The sequence below is a fragment of the Chamaea fasciata genome, unplaced genomic scaffold (genome assembly GCF_029207755.1).
Source record: "Chamaea fasciata isolate MVZ Bird 193981 ecotype frontalis unplaced genomic scaffold, bChaFas1.0.hap1 SCAF_1, whole genome shotgun sequence".
NCBI classification, from domain to species: Eukaryota; Metazoa; Chordata; class Aves; order Passeriformes; family Sylviidae; genus Chamaea; species Chamaea fasciata.
In genome coordinates, this window is record NW_027094086.1 from 117231109 (window position 1) to 117255349 (window position 24241).

The following is a 24241-nucleotide window of genomic DNA, read 5'->3' on the forward strand; positions in this document are numbered from 1 at the left end:
ACAGACTGAAATCACTCTTAAATGTTTAAGTTAAAACATTGAGTTTAAGCATGTTTAAAATAAAACCCAGCAATTTGCCCTACAGTGATGATACTTACATCCTCTTCCCTAAATTCATGTATCCACTAACAGGATTGAAATTTGCAGCAGTTTTCTGCTGTGGTTTGCATTCGGTAACTTGATGATTCTGTGTAAAATAGTTACTTGTTCAAAGAGAAACTGTGCACCCTTTCATTTTTCTTAGCAGTGGAGTTTCTATGTTTTGTCCATTTGGATGCCACAAGGCATAGTTCTCCTGGTGACGCTGGGAGTTTAAAAAGGAGTCTTCATGTCCGAAGAGGCATTTGGCCACTTCGTTATAGACAGGCAGCATCCAAGTAGTGGGCTGGTTTTATGCAAGAAAACTTATGTCATTCTTATTAAGCTATTTCTTAATGTTTCCAAGTCCATTGAAATTCAGTCATCATGATAAAATAGAGTGACATTTAGGGAGGGCAAGTATTGGTTGAAATGAAACGTCTTGGAGTTGGTATAATGTTCTCTGTTTCACAAATTGAGATTTGGAGTTTTGATGAATGTGATTTTTACCGCATTTAGATAACCTGTACGTGGTCTTAGATAAACTTGTCATCAAAATGATCAGTATTTTCTTTTGTCCTCCCTCTGTTCCCATTTTTTCGCATTTTTCCGTCCATACCTTGCACCCTTGCTTTAGTTTATATGGCTGTTCAGAATTGATTCAGATGATTGATAATGTATTTTTTCTTTGTTGAGGTTATACAGTGAATTACAAAGTAGTTAAATGTTTTTGGTATGAAGTTAACAAAACGTCCTCAAGACTATACTTTCTACATCAAGGTCAATGGATGACCCTGATGATTTTTGATTATATCTGATCAAATATGATCACCTGTTGATAGAGGTAACTAAATTTACCTACTTACTTGTATTCAGTGTACCCTTTTCCGTGATTGTTTCTTCTGTGTGGAATAGTGCCGGAGGACACATTACTGTGCAAAAGGGGCAGTATAGTAAGTAGTTTTCTATATTTCATAGATTCAGCTTCATATTTGAGACTAAGATTATGCGTAAACTGTTGGATACTATGCGACTTATACTGAACTTCTGGATTTTTTTCACTCATCTGTCACAATCCCCTTAATAGTCTCAGTGATCTAAAGTGTCTGGATGGTGGCTTGCTATCCCTGAACTCATATTTGTCTTAGAACGGGACATTTTTAGGTATGCTATTTTCTCATTTCCCAGAATGTGTTTTACTGGTCTTCTTTCTACACATAGCCTTAATTTAACCCTTATCTGTGGAATTTGTTGTAGTTGCAATTCTTCATATAGAAGTTGTCATCAGAAATTATCACCAATTGCTTCCTACTCTTTGTTTCCTCTCAGTTTTTAGTAAATACAATGAGTATTGTTAATTATATGCTAGTTCTACTGATCAGTCTTCAAGATGAGCAATTAACATATTGTTTAAAAATAGTGAGTAGTAATTTCTTTTGTTTTTACTTTAATCTAGGTTTAGGCATCTTGTGAAAATGTTTATATAAATTCTAACTTAAATAAATCATAGAATCAAAGAATATCCTGAGTTAGAAGGGACCCACAGGGATCATCAGGTCCAACTCCCAGCTGTGCACAGTACAGCCCCAAGAGTCACAGCATGTACCTGAGAGTACCGTCCAAATGCTTCTTGAACCCTGTCAGGCTTAATGCTGTGACCACTTCCCTGGGGAGCCTGTTCCAATGCCCAGGCACTCTCTGGGTGAAGAACCATTTTCAAATATCCAACCTAAATCTCCCCTGACACAACTCCAGGGCATTCTCTTGGGTCCTGTCACTGGTCACCACAGGGAAGAGATCGGTGTCTCCTTCTCCACCTCCCCTCACAAGGAAGTTGTAACTGCAGGTCTCCCATCAGTCTCCTCCAGGCTGAACAAACCAAGTGACCCCAGCTGCTCCTTGTATGTCTTCCCCCCAAGACCCTGTGTCCTCCTTGGGGCCCTCTGCACTCTCTAATAGCTTTATATCTTTCTTCTATTGTGGTGCCCAAAACTGTACACAATATTCAAGATGAGGCCACCCCAGTGCAGAGCAGCGCGAGACAATCCCCTCCCTTGCCTGCTTGGTGATACTGTGCCTGATGCCCCCCAGGACACAGCTGACCCTCCTGGCTGCCAGGGCACTGCTGATTCATATTCAATTCACCAGTACCCAGGGCCCCCAGTCCTTTCATGGGTCTGCTGTACAGCCTTTCATTCCCCAGTCTGTCCATTCATTCAGGTATGCCCTGTCCCAGCTGCATATTCCAGCGTTTGCCCTTGTAAATTGTCATGCAGCTGGTGATTGCCGAGCCCTTTAATTTGCTAAGATGGTTCTGCAAGGCCTCTCTGCCATGGAAGGAGTCAGCAGCTCCTCCCAATTTAGTATTGTCAGCAAACTTAGTATATATTTGAGTCCTGCATCCAAACGATTTATGAAGACGCTGAAGAGCACTGGCCTAACATGGAGCCCTGCAGAACCCCAGTAATGACTGATTGGCAGCTTGGTGTGACCTCATTTACTGTGATGTAAATGAATGTGCCGTGTTTATGAGTCAGATTAGGACTTCTTTGGCTCAGTCAGCCCATATGTAATGCAGTTTTTAAATTTTACGTTTTTTTCTTCATAGCTGACATGACCAAGTTTGTAATTTTTAACAGTCAAGTTCAAATAGAAATGGAGATAGAAAACATTTTTAGAAACTAGGAAGTATATCTTCTAAGTTTATTAGATATTACATGTAAAATATATATGTAGATTTTATTAGCATTTTTGTTTTATATTTCCCACTGTTTTCTTCTGGCTGTTTATACAGGAGTTTCACATGTAAGTATAGGATCTTTACTTCACCTTTCCATTTATCTTATGGTCTGCTTCGGCTACAAAAGTAGAAACCTTACAGTCGGTCTTCAGGGTTCTTAACTGATAGCACTGAATTGTAGAAAAGAAACCAGGGTCTTTCTGCACTTACATCTGTGGTGTTCAGATGGGGTTAGAGATTATAGTAGAATGTATTTCCTCTTTCTGCAGACCTGCTGACTTTCATGTTCAGAATTAAATCAAGGCCAAGAAGTTGTTTCCCAGTAAGGGAAAGATTGAAGAGAATTTATTTGCCTTATTGGTATTTGTCATGTTGCCAGACCTTAGTTTAAGGAAAACGGCTATTAAGTAAGCAACAGAATCCCATCATATATTCACTAACTTTGTTCAATGTGAAATCAAGACTTTTTAAATACCAGAGAAGTCCATTAAAGAGTGTTTTAGGGGTTAAGGTGCTTATTCATGGTTTTCCAGTGTGACTTTGGGTTTCTTCTGTCCCTGGTTCATTACAAGAACTTGCATAAGCATTGTGTATCTACATTAGTGCTCTAGCATCTCTTTGTTGTGGAGAATGTCTCAGAATCTCATAGTGAATAAATCTCATTTGAAATTAATTGAAGCTACCAGACAAAAAGAGATTAGTAGCCAAACTTGAAGTGTACAAAGCTCACCTTTGACTAAAAGCTGAATAGTCTCTGCACCTTATTCATTTTTTTATAGAAAATAGAAAGATTCTGCATTTTGCAGAAATTAAAATATCTATATTGGTATTAAAATATGCTGAGAAGGGGATCCAGCAGCTCTTGCTTTACCAAAATTGGTGCATGATCAGTTAGTACAACAGCAATTAAGGCCTAAATCGGGAGAGCCCTTCTATAGAACAAGACATGATCTGATCTTTTTGAGAGTAAGATGCAATATCCACTCTTTTATATGAATAGACTTAAAGAGCAACAACCATTAATTGTGGAAGGTAATGATTGCACATTGTATAATCTTAGAAGATAGTTCTTCACGTGAAAATGTGTGCAATTTTTAATTTCTTATTTTAGGCTTCCAGAAATAGGGCATCCAAAATAAAAATTTAATTGCAAAGAATAAATTTTCAGCCGTGTAAAAAAAAAAAAAATCCAAAACAGTTCAGTTAATATATTTAGTGATGACAACAGAGGAACCCTTTGGCCTTAAGCATATTACTTGAAAAATAAGGGTCTCAAATGTAGTGTTGCACTCTGTCATTTATATGACATCTGGGGGCTTATTAAAATCCAGGAGTGCATGATTAAGGTTCTTTGAAAAAGAGAAATTAACTTCTAAGTGGCAAAATGTGAATATTAAATAACTGCAAACTACTTGTTTGCCCAGTCCATTTAAGTATAAATTATCTTTCATCAGTTCTAATAAATTGACAGTGCATTGTTTAAATAAATTTTAGGCACAATAGAAGAGTGTCTGTAATTGGAAAATTAAATTTTGCTACCAAAATTAAGATTCCTTAGTTCGAAGTACTTCCAGGTTTACATACTATTGAGAAGTTCTCATTGAATACTGCAAATCAATACAATAAAAGGTTAGTTGTGAAAACTGATATAAGTTTTATTTTCTTATAAATCAAGAAGTTGGTAAAATGTACACTTACTGTTGATCATTAGAATACAAAACTATCTGTTAAAATCAATTAACATGCATATCTGATGACTGATTGTATAAATATGAAAGTCAAATAGTTGTAATCGTTAACCATGGCTGCAGGTCATATGAGTTGTCAGCTCAAAAAAACTAGATGAGAAAGAGGTTGATTTGCATATATTTAATGTGGCATGCTGTACATGTGGGAATTCGAGATAAACCTTTGCTGGTGATCTGCTTGTTTTTATCTAAAAATCGACTAGGAAATGTGGGTCATAGCAGTCAAATGAGCTATGTCTTGTATTGATAGGAGTTGATTCAGTAGTTTGGGATTTAACATTTTGCTATGTTTCAATATTTTAGAATTGAATTTACTTTGGACACAATTGGAAGAAGCTGGTTAAAAAGTTACTCAGAAATACTCAGAACATACTCAAAATTTTATGTAAAACTCCTATAACATTGTAGGACTGAGTGACTTTTGCAGTTTTTAGTTAGACTTTTCAATATGTATAATAAACACTTCTTTATTTTTTATGATTAAAAAAATCAGATATATTTAAAATTTTATGAAGTACTGCACTGCATCACAAAAGTATCTTTCTACGTGAAGTGGACCAAACAGGTAATCTTTAATTTAATTGATCAATTTTAATAAATAGAGGAAGGAAATTGTGGCACAAGAATGAACCTTCTAGTCTTGAACTATTTATGCATTATTTATAAATTATTATTATTTATTATAAATATAATAAACGATTGCAAGTTTCTTTTTTTTTTTTTCATTTATAGTGCAAAATATTTTGTGTAATGTTATAACAATTCCAGGAATCCTTGAAAAGTGGGTCAGAATATAGTGGTCAGTACCTTATATTAACTATAAGATGGTTAAGCAGGTCTCAGGACCAGCCTTTCTCTTTCTCCCTCTGTTTATTCCTGAGTATTAAAATAAAAATTCCTTAATTTTGATATTACATGGCAATCTCTTTCTAAAATTTCTGTTTCCTATATTCATGAGTTCCCAAAGGAAGGAAGCAGCAGAATGTGCTTTCTTTTGGTCTGATTTGTACCTTCAAGCTAAGAAACTTTCTGATAATGGCAGTATCAAAAGGTGGAGAATGAAATAGCTTTGTTGCTCAGTCCTTTTACTGTGAACCTGATTTATAATTTTGCCATTGTAAATATTTGAAATTTGTTCTTAGGTGTGGGGTACAGTCCAGTTCCTTGAATTGTCAACCAAATTAACTTGAGTGCCAGCATGGGAGCCTCCCTGTGGAGGATATGACCTGTTGTAGCACAGCTTCCCAGATTGGGCAGAGTAGAGAACGCACACAATTTCTCAGTTTTTGCTGTTCTCCTCTGTAAAGTACACCTACACATCAGTGCCTTCTGCTTTAGTCTTCTGTAGACAAATCTTACTCATGATCTTCATGATGTGAGGCACCTATATGATGTTTGAGGCCTGGGGGGGGGGGGGGGGGGGGGGAAGGATCAGCTGGCAGAAGACAGGAAGGGAATCAAATTCAGTTTCTGTCTTCGTCTCTTGCATAGGGTGGAATTTGCATGTGATTGCAAGTGGGAGAAAGGTGGCAGTATCCCGGATTATTGACTGGTTTGTGTCCCTCTTTTAATGACTTACGTGTCTTATTTGAGCAGATAATTATGACCCTCCAGTTTAGACAGAACTAGCTGTGTGAGGTGGTGAGTTCTGTAACCACAGATTAGAAGTCCAGATTAAACATTAAAGTAATTTAAAAATAAGTAAATTTTAAAAGGAAGAAAAAGCTTTGGGTTTAAGATGTCACAAACTGTAATTAGAGTTTTAGCTCTACTGTAACTCATTGGAAAATCACTGCAACCAGAGGCTCCATAGCTGCAGATGAATGCTCTGTGACCAAATGGTTCTTCCTTCAGAAGGTCTGATTCCAGTACCTCCAGAGCCATTGTATGTCTCAGTAATCCTCCAAATCTTTTAATGTTTGAAACTGTAGGCTGCTTTTACAAGGACCCATTGCTTTTAAAAAGAAGCATTTGGGATATATATGATTTGTTTTGGGGCTGGATGGGATTCAGAGATGTGGTGTGGGAATGAATTGTCATTTTGAAAGAGAAATCTTTACGCTAAATGAGAATACCTTAATAAAAAAACCAGTCTCATTTGTCCCACTTCAGAAACATATACTGTGAGAAGAAAGTGCTTCAGGTTCCTTAAAATATGGAAGTTTTTGTTCTGTTGTGTCTTGGGGCTTGCAGTGTTATTAGCTCAAAGGCGAGGTATGCTTTTTCATGATGACTATATTTAGCTAGGAGGAATAGTCCTTTTTAAAGCAAATTGAAATGAGTGTATGAGAGCATGAAATTGTCAGCAGCGCTGGTGCACAATTACATTACTTCTACATACTCTTTTGAATGACCACACAACAGAACAAGTGCTTCATTTCCACTGTGTTGATTTTTCTTGACAAAACATGGCAGTCTATCCAAAGGAGGGTGTTTAGCCAAGATAAATATAAAATTTATGATTAAGCAAAGTGTTTTCTTATTATAATCCCTAAAGAGAATTTGAGACTTGTTAAATATAACGTGCCCAGGTAGTTTTAATAGTAAATTATCCTTTATGCTTTTAAATGCTGAAATACAGCAGCACCATCAGCAATTTGGGCTATTACTTGCAGAAACACCACTGCACGCAGACTTCCTTTGAAATAAGTAGCAAGAAAACGTGCATGTATGCAATATATGATGTATTTCTTCATTTTTACAGTCCAGTAGAGAGACAGAGAATCCATGTCAGTAGCATGGTTTGTAAAGCTGTCTTGCTCTTTCTTGTATGTAATGTGTGTTATGGAAGAAAGCAAATAAACCTTTTTGACAGAACGGATAAAAGTTGATAGCATGATTACACTTGTGGCACATTTCTTCAACTGCTATATTTACAGAGTCCCACTTTGAAGAAAGCCATAGCGACTGTCAATATTATTCATTAAAATAAATGGAGACTGAAAATTGGCTGAGGATAAGAGTGGATTTTGACCTTTGTGGTACCAATGCTGGCTTTGGAGTGCAGTATTCTAATTAAATTGTGAATGTACTTAGATAGTGGGTATTAAATGATCTCACTGTATTCTTTCAAGGACTATGAACTTCCAAAATCAAGGATAACATTAGATGTCAGCCAAGTATTTTGTCCTTCTCGTGGTTTGTCTTTACATCTGAATTAGTGCCAGTTTGCACAGATTGTGTGTCAGCTTAAATACAAGAAACAGGCCTCAGTCTGCTTGAACTCGTTCCACCAAAGACTTCTAAAAACTTTCGGTAGTCTACAAACTGTAATGGTTGTTTCACATTAAGTTGCTTTGTAGAATTATAAAACAGCTTTTCTTGTGCTTTCAAATAAAATGTTGTCATCTGCTAATGAATGAGATACCATCTGTAATAATTAAGGTTATTCTACTTGTTTTTCCCCTGCAGCAAAACTTCTGAAGGTTTGCAGAAGACAATAAGAGAACCACCAAGAAGGCAATTGCAGTGTTGTAAGTACTGCACCCAGGAAAAAAAAAAAAAAGTGAATTAAGAACGTTGTAAAGAGATTTTCATTTTTGGGGGGAAAAGTGAGCTCCATAAAGGGATTACATGTAAAATACAGAGCAGGATGTATTGTAGCAATCATGTTAATAATTTACAAGGGAAAAACTGCACTCTTGTAAAATCTAAAATTGTATCCTTATGCAGTGTAATCAGGAATTCACCAATAGCAGTGAAAAATATTTCTCTATCCACCAAAGATTGATCTAGTTTATATACATTTGTTTATTTAAAACTATCAGAATTTAGAAAATCTTTGTAGTTTTGTAGGTTTGTCATTTGTTTTAGTGACTTATTGTTTAGGTTATTTTGCAGAATTATTTATTTGCTGATTTATTTATGTATTTCATTATTTATTTATTTGATTATTTAGTAAATTATTTATCTGATGAATTATTAATACATCTTCATGACATGCTTTAAATTATTTATAACTTAATTTTGAGTTTATTGCTTTTCGACGCTGCATTGTTACTGACTAGTTTTGATTTTTTTTCTTAGTTCTTGAAAATTAAAGTAGTAGCTCTAAGGCAAAAGTATATTCTTTGCAGAATCCATAGATGGTTTTCAATGAAGTAATTTACCATGTAGATACTAATTTTGTTTAGTTTTATATTGCTTAATACCACTTTTCTACTTATTTAGCTTTTGCTTCTATGATTTCATAGGTGTGTCAAGATCAAATGAGTGACCTTTAAGGGGCAAAGATAAATGTTTACTTTAAACTGTGTAGAAACAGAGTAGTTTTATTTCCCCTTAACCAGTACTCTTTAATTATTCTTCAAATTAACGTATATTTTTGTCCCAGTAAAATGGGTATTTTTAAAATGAGGCTTTTGATGTTTGAACCAATACATTTAACTTCTAATAAAGTAAGTTATTCACATTAGTAATATGGAGAGTTCTTTTTCAGTGGCAAGGTTTTAAGTACATGGGGAGGAATGGTGGTATCTTTGGACACATGCAGAAGGATATATATGTTGAGGGAAGGAAGGTGGATAGTAAGGGGTTTTTTCTCCTAGTGTTTTTTGCATGCATAGGAATTTATAAGCTCTTCAAATTTAACATGTCTGTGTTATTGTACAGAAACTACTTTCAGGTGCTGTGATCACAAAGAATCATTTCTAGTGCACAACATAATGTGAAACCTGGTTTTGTGTTCCTTTCCTCTGCCAATCAAAAAGGTCTGAAATACCATCCTTACTCCATAGAGGCTTGACTGAATGTATAAGGGCAGTGTAAGGGGCCAATTTCAGGCTTTAGGTATGAGCACCAGTTCAACAGAATTGGAGTCAATTCTCACTGATGGGCTGGCTCTTCAGGGCCTGTGAGCCACCTTACTGTGGCCTCCTGAAGTTGTTTGGCCTCAGTTCCCAGCGACTACCTCAGGCAGTCTGAAACCACCTTGCAGGACTGGCAGCCCTGTTTCAGAGCTGTAATGAATAGGGCAAAGCAGCAGTTCCTCTGGAGAAGTGCCATGTGCATAATGTGGCCTTTATTCTATGTTTAGTGCTTGAAATGAATTACTATATACTTTAAAGTTTTAACACAGCATGGAAAGGCTGCATTGTACATTTCAAGTTTCAGTGCTGTTGAAATACAGTAGAAATGGCCTCTGTAGACAGGTTTCACTATAGAACTTAAATTATGCATGTGTATATCCAAATTCCTTATTTTGAAATATTGAATGTATGAATATTTAATTTGTATCTTGCTTTAGTATCTTCATATGCTTGCCTTAAAGGAAGCTGTTTCCTTTGATTTATATACATGGTTAAAAATGTGTGTACAGTATGTATCAATAGTTTTTCTCTCTATGGTGTTAGATGAACAGCTTTAGATAATGATAGCTACTGATTTTTATTCTGCAGCTTGCTACCATTGTATAAAGCGTAAATTTGCCGTATTTGTTCTATTAATCTTACTTGAATTTCAAATTCATTTGCTTTCCAGAAATATTTTCTTAATTACATGTGTTAAGAAAAGTCAAGTATGTTGCGGATCTTAATGATGCAGTATTTTTGGTCTGTGCACAGTAACAAAGCTCTGAATATTATTATTTGGGGCAGAGTTCCAATCTGAAATTTACATTTCTCCTTATTTGAATGTTTTCACTGAAGCTGAGAACTCCAAGGGAGTTCCTCAACACATCCTAGTTTATGCGATATGCTCTCTGAAATTTAGTACACACTTATTTCCTTTTGTAAATGAGGTCTTATTGTTGAATAAGACCTATTATAAGCAGCAACAAAGGTAAGTGCTGTCAGTGCATTCTGCCACCAGTTTCTTGAAGTATGAAACACTCCATGAAAGACGTGCTACTACTGTTATGGGATAATATAACGCAGCTTATGTGTTGGCACTGAGAGTAGCTACTTCATAATGATGACAAGTGAAAGTACAGCCAAAGGTCACATTAAACAAGAGATTTCTTTCACACCTCATCCATTTTCTGGATGTGGTATGGAAATAGCTTTGTTCCCTATACTTCAGTATTTTTAACAAGAAAGTTATCTTGAAGTAATTTTTAATGCCTTGTATATTATTTTGTTCATATTTTAAGAGATAGGCTATGGAATTCTAGCATGCTAAATTGATGCTACAAAAGTGTTTGAAATTAGCTTAAATTTTGGGTGCAGTTAGACAACACAAGTAGTATTTCATCTCGCTACATTTTTTAGTTTGCAAATTTGCTTAAATACATAGCTTTAAGTTCTAGAAAAGGAACTATTGATGTGTGTTCTGATTTTACCCAGCTGGTAACCAAGTACTTTGTAGCCCCTCATTCATTCTCCTCTCTGCCATAAAGGGATGAGGAATAGAATTGGAAAAAGATAAAACCCATGAGATTTTGAAATAAAAGTTGAAATTAAGTAAAATATAATAATAATAGTAATGAGAAAAGAGGGGAGGAATAAAACCCAAGAAAAACAATTAAAAAAATAAAATTGCTCATCACCTGCTGACTGACCCCCATCTTGTGTCTGTCCTAAAGCAGTGATTGGCCCCTTCTGGTCAACTCCCCCCAGTTTATATTCTGGGCATGATGTTCTGTGGTATGGAGTATCCCTTTGGCCAGCTTGGATCAGCTGTTCTGACCGTGCTGCCTCTCAGCTTCTTGTGCACCTCCACACTGGCAGAGCATGGGACACTGTAAAGTCCTTTGACATAGACTAAGCACTGCTTGACAACAACGAAAACATCAGTGTGTTACCAATGTTATTCTCATCCTAAATCCAAAACACAGCTCTTTACGGCTACTGAGGAAGAAAATTAACTCTATTGCAACCAAAACCAGGGCACCGTGCAAAGTGGTATTTATATCGATGTTGCATGACTATGGGTTTATTCTTTTTTGTATTTTTTAAAAGAAAGATACTTTTTTTTCCCCCCCCAAATTAGTCTGTTCGGAGATAGGAAAAGAGTCAACCTGGCTGTGTTGACAGTTTCTTAGCTCTGCTTTAATGAGATCCTACCAGTATTGTTAAAGGATAATTTCTGCTGAAATGAACCAGGATGCCAAAATAAGGCGACATTTTATAAAAATTATTAGTAAATATTAGATAATGAACATGAAGCTGACTTGTTTCACAGAGAGTGTTGAACGGTTAGGAGATACTGGTTGGGAAGCCTAAATCTGGTATATTATTGGTAGGTATATTTCTGTTCTAATCTAACTCCATAGAAATTGCAGAAGCCATATTAAGCTCTTCTTCAATTTGTTTCATACAGATAAAAGAATTTGCATCTCATGACTCACATATTTCCTGTTGTATCTTTAATACAGCCATTTTTAGTATTTTTCTTGCCTCTTTCCTCTATTGGTATGCTTAGCAAGTCTGTGTGTAGGAGCTTGTTATTTCACCCGTGAGGCAAGGAGGAGTTCAAATCAATAGCAGTGTGTTGTTGACACTAAATGATGTTTCTTCTTGCCACAATAAGACTTGATTTTGTCATCCTGATGATGCTAGCTTGCTTCACAGAATAGGGATCAGCACTCTCTCAAATCAAACTTTACAAGTTTAAAAAGAAGGAAATACTAGAAAAATAATCCAGTATTTGTGACCAAATACATGCATTGACTTTGTAAAATGAATATGCAAGTTCTGTTCCATTTTATAGGGTAGCTGCTTTGCAAGGCATTTTGGAAGTCTGTGTTGAGAGATGTAGAATTGGTCAGAGCTGTCATTGATTAAAGTCTGATATTTTAGAAAGATATGTTGCAGACATTATTTAAAATATAAGTTCACGTGAAAGATGGATCTTGGTAAGACCCTGGCTAAAAAAACCTAACAAAACAAAAAACCACAAGCCAATAGAAATTCTGTATGTTACACAGAAAAAAATCTTTGCAGGACTGCCTAGAAAGAGAATGTCTACAAGAGGGAATAGATACAACCAGCAAGATGTTACCAGGCCTGGTCCGTGATTGCACTCTACAGCATGGTCCAAAAGGAATAAGCAGTTGTTCCTGACTTGAACTAAGGATCCCATAGGGAGTCTGCAGCTATAGGACGATGTGAATTTCAAAGAAATGGTATAACCCTAGTAAGCAATGCTATGATGGTAGGAATTTCCAGACTTAATTTTGGTAACAACAGTGGGTTATTAAGGGCACAGAGTCTTTTGTGTTGGACATCTGAAAGCAATGACAGAGTTGAATCATTCTATTATATTACCAAAATACCTACCTACTTACAACAATATTTATGCATTTATTTACATACTTTTCACTGTATGAAAGATGGTACCTTTTTATCTGAAAGAACTTTAAAAGGTATGTCTGCATGATTAAACATTCACATTGTAAATTGTGAATTGTTCTGTTTGCACTGTTATCATTGTTTTGTATTTTTATGCAAAACATGGCTTCTCAGATGTTCGTAGTGTAAACTGCAATCTAATATTTTTTGGTTTTACAATATCTCCCATTCTCACTTCTTCTATAGGATAAAGTCACCTGACGTAAACTGTCCCTGTATTGTGATGTATTTCCTGGAAAGTAAATGCCTCCTATTTTGGAGGCAGTGAAATAAATCCTCATGAGAACTACAGTTACTAGTTATATTCCAGTAATGGTAGTGAATGTTATATAAACTTCAAGAAATATTTAGTGGGGGTTTTTTTTTGATTTATGTTAACTGTGTGGAATGGGTAGCACCTAAAAAATGACTAGCAACTTTAAAAACATAGCTTGTTGAGTTTATCAGCCTCGAATCCCAAATGTTTTTGCTGATTCTGTTTCTTATTGAAATATGTTTTAATGAATTTGGTGATGCCTAGATAAGGAGCACTTTGCAAGTTTGCCTGTATTGAAAAGAGACATCTACCTTGGATGCAACTTATTAGCAGTGTGGTGATAGTCAGAATATCTTAGTCTTGTTCATTCTGTATCCAGTGCTGAGAGAAGCTAAAAATTGGTTTTTCTAGCGTAACTTCTCCTTATTTGCATGAAGTTAGCACACTTGTAGAATACCACCAATGTACCTTGTCCTGCCATGTGTAGGTATAATGTCTTACCATATGCATTAAGATGAAAGAAACCAGGAAGAGCCTCTAGCCAGACAGTGAAGAGCAAACGTTCAGTGGAGAAGGCTATGCCTAGTGTAGTGACTTTACTGGAACAGGTTTTTCAGCTGAAATTCTGATCTTGTAAACATTCAAGTGTAACTTATAACAAGCTGATAGTAGCACTGAAGATGATGAATATATTCTCTACAGCATTATATTTAGTAAACATTAATTTTAGGCTATTTCTTTATCCCAGGCACTTGCATTTGACATATGGTTATAGCTGGATTTAACATTCCTTACTCTGTTGTGAGGATAAGCAAACATTAAAAGCATCCCTTACAGTAGTTACAAAACCAGCAAAAATATTAAGTGCGAAGAGCTTTATCATTCTCTCTTTCTTTATTGTTGTTTATATTGATTCTCATGATTTTCTGTGTCAGGGCATGGATGTAGTTAGTGCCATATTTCAGTTGACCAGAATTTTTAAAAGATCCAAGGCATCTGTGACAGTCCCATTTAAACATATATATCTCAATTCCAACATTTCATGCAAAAGGTTTTAAATTAGTACTACAAAACTTAACTTTTGTGTAGTAAGCTTCAGCATGAAATTCATATGATTTAAACTTTTACTTTTTTCTGTTTCTATACAGTTCATTTTCTATGCAGTTTGTTTTTGTTTCTCTGCTAGGGAACTCCCTGCCCTGGTGTATCTAAGATATCTTTTTTTAGTTGGTTCAAAAGATAATTTTCTTAACATTTTCTTTCACAATTTCTGAAGAGTTTTGTTTGCCTTGCTGTGCCTCCTTGTTCTTAATAAATACCTGTACTACCTGGCAGTGAATAACTTGAAATTAAGAAGTTTATTTTGGCCACAACCTCAAAAAAATTAAATCTTTTGTTTCTCTTTAATCACCTAAAAAAAGTGCTATCCTTAAGACTCTTTCTTAGAGAGAGCCTTTATTATATGCATGTGCATGCTATGCATTCTTAGAACAATTAGTAAAACTACAGGCACATCTGAAGGCATGTTCTGCATTTTTAGTGAAACATATTTTGAATAACTAGCTGATCTATTGAGTAGAGTTGTCCATTGATTCTAAAGATATTTTTTTCTGTGCTCAGACAAATCAAGATGGTAATCATTTATAATTTCTTTCCTTCATGAAAAGGAGTGATGAATAATATGATTGGAAGGAATGCATGAGTCATGAAATGGGGAGCTGGGCAATCATGGAAAAATTCTCTTTAAAAATTCTCTTTTGCTTACCAGTATCTGTAATGTGAGTTCAGTTTTCTGTAACATAATCCAGAAATTACAATGGTAGAGGTTTTAATAAAAGCCTTGGGTGGATGAGCAACTTCCCTAAGTTGAATTGAACATTACTTGGTGTGTTATAAAATGGAATTTTTTAACTGTCAGCTAAAAGTGATTGTGGATACAGTGATCAGAGGACACTCCTTTCTTCTGACCCCTATTTGAATGTGAAAATAAAATGTCTTAAAATACACTACAGTTAATATGGAGTGAATATAGATGGTCTTGAAACTATCTGCAATATTATGAAACAGCTTTTAAGAGAGCTGTTAAAATATTGATAGCTTGGTAGAGCACTTCAAAAACTCTTACTTAGAGGAAGATCTGTGTAGCCAGTCCACATTTGAACTCTTTTGTTGGATGTACACAGAAGTATTGTTACTAAATAAATGGTTCGATTTGTCATAGCTCCACTCAAAAAAACCAAATCCGTCTTGTTTCCAGTTTTTCTCCTATATTAAAATCATCAAGGAGGTGTTCAATAATTGCACAGCAGAATCAAGCACCAACTCTGAGTCCTGGGCAAGACTCAAATAACCAGCTGTTGTTCTCCCTGCAGTGACCTGGGCTAGGCAGCCTAGCATCTGCCTCTGTTTTCTTTTCAGTGACCCAAGCCAGATTTCTTCAAAGTCTATTGCTGATATTTTCCCTACAGTCATTCATGCTAATTTCTTTTACATGCTACAACTATTTTTGAAAGATCTTTTCCCTTTTCTTTTTTGACTTGTTTCTGTAAATTTAAAGTGGTGATTTTTTAAAAATTACTGGATAATCTTGACCATAGGACTGTTCTGGTTGTCGTGCTTTAAGGTATATATGTCAGCACTGTAGAAAAAGGGTAAATTAGATTTATTTTTCAAAGGAAAGCTCAGTCTGACCAGTGGTCCTTATGGACAAAATCCTGATCTTGAACTGAGTTCATTACAGTCATTTAACTTGAGACAATCAAGGTGAATGTGTTGGTGGTGGCTTGGGACAGAGCAGAGCACAGAAAAATTCAGAAGCAAAAAGGTAGATATTTTCCTCTGTGAAACAACTGTATGAAAAGATTGTGTGGCAAAATGCTGTAAATGAGAAGAAAGGGCTATTAATGATATAAAACTGTTAATTATGGGATTAAGCTGACCTCAGGAAGGCAATATTGCTAAATAGCTAAATGCAAACCAATAAAGTGTAAGTTTGCAATTTTTGAGGAAATGTGACTCAGCTTTCACAGCTGTTGCTAATGGAAATTATGGAAAACCTTTTAGAAAGACTAATTTTTTAAAATGTAAAAGACTAGTGGTTTTCTTGGGGTTTTTTGTTTTTGTTTTTTTGTTTGTTTGTTTTTGGTTTTTGTTTTGTGGTTTTTTTTGGGTTTGTTTTTTGTTTTTGGTTTTTTGGGTTTTTTTTCCTGGGAAACATTCAAATCTTAAAGAAAGCCAGAGGTTCTTGGTTCTTTGCACATCTATCTTTTAGGAGAGATTGTGCACCTTGTTTTCAGTTTGCAATATTAAAATTCCTTTGGCAACTTCAGTTTATGTAGGCAGGTGAATTAAAAAAAATACTCCGGGTACTACTGAGTGACTAAATTTTGCATTTGCTGAAAATGCAAATGATATGGATATTATCAGCATTTTATCCTTTCTAGATCAATATTAAGTACTTTTTCAGCTACCTTTGTTCTGGGACTGCTAAGTTAGTTATTGTTTGAATGAATACTACTCTGCAATCTAAAGTGAAGCAGAATAATGATGACTCTTTGGGAGAACAACTTCAGGTACTGAAGAAGGTAGTCTCTCTAAGCCCCTCTCCCTGGCCATGTGTTTTCACCACTTTTATGCAGTCTGCTGCTTGTGCAGCCAGGCATTCTTTTGCTATGTTAGTTTTAATATTTATTAATTTTTTGATCTTACTGCATTAGTGCTAGTTCAGGGAAGGAGTGAATAAAAGACAGTTGTAGATGGTAGGAGGCAGTCACAAAGCAATACTCAGACCTAGTGTTTAGGAATGGTGAGAAAATACTGCTGCCAGATTCATGAAATGCACTGGTATTAATCGCTTACTGTCTCTCAAGTTTCTCTCTGTATTTTACAACAGCAGCAGTTCAAGTTACAATGTATTTGGCTACTTTTAACTCTAATTTACTCATTTCTACTGTTGTTGATCTTCATCAGAAAGTACGTCATTGTTTTAAAAACTCTTAGACATGAGAAAAATTAATGCAGAAAAAAAAGTCTGTATTGTTGGAAAAAAATTAGTTGTTTGGCTCAATATGATGGGGCTTTTTTTAAGTAATGTGATGCATTGTTTCTTCAGTGTTCCAAAGTTGTCTTAAGGTAAAAATGTATGCATAATTTATAAGGCTTAGTTGACATCCAGTGTACAGGAATTCAAATTTTATCTTGCAGTTTTTCTCATATACACCTCTATTAGTTCTTCTATCTTGTAAGTCTTTGTTTTTCAATATTTACCTAAATTTTTCCCTACAAAAAGATTTCTTTCTAGTTCTTTGGCTGTTCTGGTACAAACATGAATGAATGTGCAAACCCTCTATATTCAAAACTCACGCTCTGATTAGATTCAAGATATGTGTCAATGTGTGTGAATATATATGTTCTGATGTCAAATATTTTTATGCAATTATTTCATTAAGATCAGGCTATCAATTACAGTGTTTTGTTCACAGGATGCTTTCAGGGCCTTTAAAAACAACAGAAAAATAATGTGCATGACAATATTTGAAAATGTGTATGTAATATTTAACACTAGTGTTGTATACAAATAATTTGAGCAAAACCATTTTTGCTTTCCCATAAATCAAATTACAGATTCACATAATATTTAAGGTCAGAAGACTCTGTTAGAGATCATCTAGTGCAATATCTCATCTCAGTACAGGGTCAGCTAGAGCAGGTTCTTAAGGAGATTGTCTGGTTGAGTTTTGAATATCTGCAAACATGGAGGCTTCACAACTGTTCTGGACAAGCTGTTCCAGTCTTTGATTATCCTATAAGTAAAAGAAGTTCTTAATATTTTTCAATTAGTTTCCTTGTATTTGTATCCATTAACTTTTGTCTGTTGACTGGTTGCCACTTAAATTAATTAGGCTCAATTTTCTGCATTCCTTCCCATCAGAAATGTTTAGAAATAGATAAAAGCCCCTGAGCATTCTCTTCTATGGGCTGAACAGTCCCAGCTCTCTCAAAATCTGCTCATATTTCATGTGCTTCACACCCTTTCAGATCCTCTGCTGGGTACACTGCAATAAGTCCATGTCTATCTTATATTGGGGAGCCCAAAACTGTATTGAGTACCCCAGAAGGATATCACCACTGCTGTCGAAAGAGGAAGAATCATCTCCCTTCACTCTCTAGTAAAACGCTTCCTAATGATCTTGGCCTCTTTTGCTGTGAGTACTCATTGTTGGCTCATGTTCAGCATGGTGTCCACTAGAACGCTTGGGTTCTTTTCTGCAAAGTTCTGCAGATACTTGGCCCTCAGCCTGTAGTGTGGCACATGGTGTAATTCTTTTTGCTGATTGATGTGAGACTGACCAGCTTGTAATTCCGTGGATCCTCCTTTGTGCTATTCTTCAAGAGAAGAATACAATGGTGGCATTTGATTTGCTGTGGTCCTTGGAACCCTGCTGTGATCTCTAGGCCCCTTCATGTATTACTTCAGCCCAGTTTGTGTGTCCCTGCTTCCATCTCATGTATGCTTTGTTTTTGTGTTTGAGTTCTGCCAGCTGCTGCTTGTTCAGCCATTTAGGTCTTCTACCACATTTGCTCATTTTCATGGTGTTCGGCACACACTGCTCTTAAGGTTGAAGGAGGACATCCCTGACAATTAAGTTTTCCTGGACCCTTCCCTATAACCATCTGCCATGTGATTCTTTCAAGCAGATCCCTGAACAGGTCAGTCTCCTCTACTGAAGTCTGGGCTTATGATCCCACTTTTTTCTTTTACCTCCTTTTAGGTTGCAGAATTCCACCATCTCATAATTGCAGCTAAGGTTTTCTCCAGCTTTGATATCTGATCTCTAATTCCTTGTGTGTAAGTATGGGATCCCACAAAAAGTCTTCCCCTCAACAGCTCCTTAATAATTTGTGTCATGAACTTGTGGTCCACTCACTTCAAAAAACCTCTGGATTGCTTGATCCATTACATGTTGCTCCTTTAATAGATACTGGCAAGGTTAAACTGCACAAGGAAGACCAGGTCCTGCAAATGTGATGGGAGTCGTAGGGAGTGTTACCCTAGGGAGTGTTCCACTCAGAGATTTGATTGGTAAAAGTTAGAAAAAATAGTACCTTTTCAAAAGGGAGAAAGAGAGAATATATGGAGTAAGTTAAAAGAATAATTACTTGTTTAATTCATATTAGGAATTTATCTGATTAGGTAGAAAGGATTTGGGGTAGAGATTTATTTTTTACCCAAATACTTTATATGAAGCAAAAGATTAGTGAATATTTTGCTAAATAGCTGAGAAAATTGCAACTAAATATTTTGCATTTCCTCATGCATTATTAACATTGCTTCTGTGAAAACATGATCATCCTCACTATTTCTTTTTGACAGCAAATTCCACAAAAATTTCTGCTAGCAGATGATTAAATACATTGAAGGAAGACTGGAGGAGGAAGGGGATGTGTAGTGGAATTGTCATAAACCCTGTGATGCAAGGTTTAATTTTCTGATATTCAGTCTTTTTCAGTCTTTTGCCTTCAGTTACATTTTTAAAATATATTGTTGTTAGAACTACAACTGAATTTTAATGATTTATCTTTTTTTCTTTGGGAAGTTTTTAGAACTGGACAATTAAAGCATGTTACAGACCTTGCGTTTGAATGTATTTGGGCTTTGGAAGTTGCAGTGTTCTAGTTTTCTTGCATTGTTCTCAAGTAGATAGTGCACCCATAATCTTAATTTAAGAATAGCAAACACACAGCTGAAGTGCATTCCATTCATTCAGATAAGAGGCGTTACTTGTTCCATATGGTTGTGTCTACCAACCTGTTAGCTAAAACGTGATTAGAAGTTGAGTTGTTTTCTCTCATGCTGCCTTTGTTATGCTGATTATGAGAGTACATTGCTCCCTGTGTCTGGGCATTTCTTTACATGGAGAGTGATTCTTCACTGCAAAATTACTGTGCCTTTTATTTGTTGTGTGAAGTGGCAAAATGAAGTGGTTTGCATGATGCTTGTTTGTGCAGAATGCAGAAAAGATCATAGCATATGCTGGTTTTGGTATATGCTTATGGCTGTCTTACTTCATGGATGGGCTGAATATCCCCTAATATGTGGACAATATGAACGAGGCCTGCTTCTACTACCTAATAATAAACTTTCTTTACTGAAATTGCAGAATGAGCCAGGCTGGAAAGGACCACAGTGGGTCATCTGGTCCAATATCCCTGCTCAAGCAGAGTCATCCTATTCATCACATGGCACAGGATTGTGTCCAGATGGTTCTTGAGTATCTCCAGTGAGGGAGACTGCACAACCTCTGTGTTTCAATGCCTGGTCACTTGCACAGTAAAGTTCTTCCTGGTGTTTAAATGGAACTTCCTGGGCATCAGTTTCTGCCTGTTGCCTCTTGTCTTATTGCTTAGCACCACTGAGCAGAGCCTGTCTCCATCCTCTTGACACCCTCTCTTCAGATACTTACGTATATTAATAAGGTCTGCTCTCAGTCCTCTCTTCTTGAGGCTGAACTGGCACAACTCTTTCATCCTTTCCTTATTAGAGAAATGCTCCAGTCCCTTAGTCATCTTTGCCACCTTCTGCTGGATCCACCCCAGGAGGTCCATGTCTTTTTTTTTTACTGAGAGGAGCTCAGAACTGGACACAGCCCTCCACGTGTCACCTCCCTTGCACTGCTGGTAGTTCTTTTTCTAATGCACATCACTATTCCCTTGTCCTTCTTGGGTAAACTGCTGACTTGTGGACAGCTTGCAGTCCACCAGGACCCCCAGGTCCTCCTCTGCAGAGCTGCTTTCTGCCTGGTTGGCCCACAGCCTGTGCTGTTGCTTGGGGTTATTCTTCCCCAGGTGCAGGAACCTACATTTGCTTTTCGTGAGTTTTAGAAAGTTGTACTCTTTCCATGTCTCCAGCCAGCTGAAGTCTTCTGAAGGGCTGCACAGTCCTCTGGGGTATTGGCTACTTCTCCCATCTTTGTGTCATCAATGATTTTGCTGGGGATGTATCTGCCCCTTCGTCCTAGTCACTGATGAGCAAGTTAAACTATACTGGGCCCAGTATTGAACCTTGGGGAACACCATTAGTGACAGGCCTCCAACTGAGCTCTGTGCCACTGAATATGAGCCTCTGGTTCAGCCAATTCTCAATCCACCCCACTGTCCACTCATCATTCCTGGGTTTGCCTAGGAGGATATTGTGAGAGACAGTGTCAAAAGCCTTGCTGAAGTCGAGGTAGACAATACCCACTGCTCTCCTCATCCACCCAGGTAGTTGTTTTATTGTAGAAGGCTGTCAGGTTGGTTAAGCATGATTTGCCTTCAGTGAAAACATCTTGACTACTCCTGATCAGCTTCTTGTCATCCATGTGGATGAGATGGCCTCCAGAATGAGGTGCTCCATCACTTTCCCAGGGATTGAGGTGAGGCTCACTAGCCAGTAGTTCCCAGGGGCCTCCTTCTTGCCCTTTTTGAAAATCAGGGTGGTATTTGCTTTCTTTCAGCCCTCAGGCACCTCTCCTGATGGTCATGACCTTTCAGAGATGACTGTGAGCAGCCTAGCTGTGGTGTTCTCTGGCTCTCTCAGCACTCCTGGATGAATCCCATCAGGACCACTGGACTTGTGGATGTCAGATATCCCTAGTTGTTCTCTAACCCAATCCTCCTTGACCAATGGAAAGCCTTCCTTCCAACATTCCTTTACCCTGGTCTCTTGGGTCAGAGATTCCTGACGTCTGGTCGTGTCAGTGAAACCAGGGCTGCTCCCAACCTTCCCATCACCAATAAGGCATTCCCTGTTATTTAGTATAAGGCCAAGCAGCCAGCACACCATTCTTTGTGGAATCCTCCACTACCTGTCTCTCATCAGTGCTTTTCCAGGAGCCTCCTGATCTGTTAGTGTTTTACTGTATTGCTTCTCCAGTACATTTCAGGGTAGTTTAAGACCCCCACAAGAAGCAGGGCCTGTACCTTTAAGGCTGCCTCTAGAAGGCTTCATCCACTTCCTTGTCCTGATCAGGTGTCCTGTAGCAAACATCCACAACAGTGTCACCTGTGCTAGTCTGCCCTTCTGTCTTAACCCATAAGCCCTCAAGTCACTCATTATCCATCCCAAGACAGAGCTGAATGCATTCCAAGTGTTGTCTCACATAGAGGACAACTTCACCACAGTACCTTCCTGGTCTACGTCTCCTAAACAGCATATAGTCCATCATGACAACATTCCTGTCAGGAGCTCTCCTGCCACATTGCTGTAATCCCATTGAGACCATTGATTGCACACACGTCTCTAATTCTTCCAGTTTGTTCCCCATACTGCTTGCATTGCTTTACAGCACTTTATAGAAAGTATTTGATCATGTCAATATCCTAGTGGGGGTGAAAAGGGACACCCCCTAGTCATGTGTTGTGGTTGTGGCTTTGGATTCCTGTACGCACTGATGGTATCCTCTCTTAAGCGTCCTGTTGCTACTTCGGTGGTTGTTACAGGTTTCCCTTCTCACACCTCACGTCTGTCAAGCCTGGCTATGTCCCTCTTCAAATCTAGTTTAAAGCTTTTTCAGTGAACCCTGCAGACTCCTGAGCTAAAGTCTGAACTAATGTCATACTCCCCTATATAATGTCACTTTCTACCTTATCTCGATTTCTTTCTTCTATTTCAGTTGTTGAGGATGATCACTATGTGTGGAAAGAAAAATAGACTTTACAGGAGAATAGACCCAAATGTCTTAGCTGTGATAATGAATTTTTTGGCTTGAAAATTAGACTTTAGCACTTTACTGGTTTAACTGGTCTGACCAGCTGAGTGATTTTAATTTTAAAACTAAAAATCAAACAAAAGTAGCCTCCTTCAAAAGAAGGGGGAAAGGGGCCATTTTTGCAATTTTTTTTCAAGTATTTCTAAGTTGATGTAGTTGACTTTCTTTGATAAAACACCCGGGAGTGAACTTTTTGGGTTTGGGTTGTGCGTTTGTTTTCTTTTCCAAGAGTCTTCTGCAGGTTTGAAGTCTTTCTGACAATTAATTAAATGTCTCAGAGGTCAGTTCAACACCTAGGGAGGGTCCAGGCACTGGATTTTAGCCTTGGCTTTGGTCAGAAGGTTACCAGTTACTTAATAGCTTGCATGGGGTTTTACAGACATTGTAGAGCTCTCCTTAGGATTTTCCTAAATAAAATTCTCTCTCATGTGTTTCAGTCTTGCAAGTGTGTTGTTTAACGTTCCTATTCAGAAATGTATTCAGCAGAATTCCTAACAACTGCTTACCTTTCATACCTTGTAGGTTGCTGGTTTTTTTGTGGTAGTTGACAAGAAAAGGTTTATGATAGCTCAGGTTATAATGCAGCTCTGGAGAACCTTGGAGGTTGAACCTATGCTTTCTGCCAAAATGGTAATGATGGATGCACTGTTGATTTGTGTGCCTCAGAAAGTGTTGCTGTGGGAATCAGGAGATGACAAGTTCAATCCTTAACTCACCACCACATACGCTCTGTGGCCCTTCACTGCCTCACTTCCTTCTGATAAAGTGGAAATGACAGATTTACTGAATGGTAAATACAGATAAAATGGAGTGTTTCTTTCTTCTTCCTCAAGGTTTTGTCAGAATGTACAAATAGCTGTGATGAAAAAAGTGAGGAAAGGAAATTAGATTGATGGAGGTGAAAAATCACACCAAGAGTGACTGAGGAAATCTGTGAACCTATGCCTTAGGTGAGGATGTTTTGTCAAAACTGACATTTGCCAACATGATACTTCTTTCGGGATAAATACAAATATGATTTTACCCAGTATTCACTTAGAAACATTTCTTTAAAGCAGGCATTATTGACTATAGATAGACCCAGAACTGATAGGAGCATGAAAAAATGTAGTTAGTTTCTTATATGCTGAGAACTATGTATGAGAATTTCTGGTTCACTTTGTATTCTTCTCAAGGCAGCAAAGATTTCAGTGAAATTTTCTAATTGCATATATTAAGGCTGATTTATTCTCCTCCTTGGGCTTGATCCTTCTCACCCCCATTTTTTAATCTCAGACAATTTTTTGTCTAACCTTTGAATAAAGTCTACTTAAAACAATACTAAATCATTTTTGTGTGAGAGAGGTCATTTTGAGAATCTACTATCATATCAATAGCTATAA

At 37.0% G+C, this 24241-nt stretch overlaps 1 protein-coding gene across 2 annotated transcripts in view; it reads left to right on the top strand.

Moving 5' to 3' along the window:
• Nucleotides 1-24241, top strand: part of TBC1D5 (TBC1 domain family member 5) — a 316356-nt gene that overhangs the window by 22028 nt on the left and 270087 nt on the right. For both annotated transcript variants that reach the window (XM_066194787.1, XM_066194779.1), the window contains exon 2: nucleotides 7978-8039. The gene's annotated coding sequence lies outside the window, so the exon portion shown is untranslated. The remainder of the gene's footprint in view (nucleotides 1-7977; nucleotides 8040-24241) is intronic.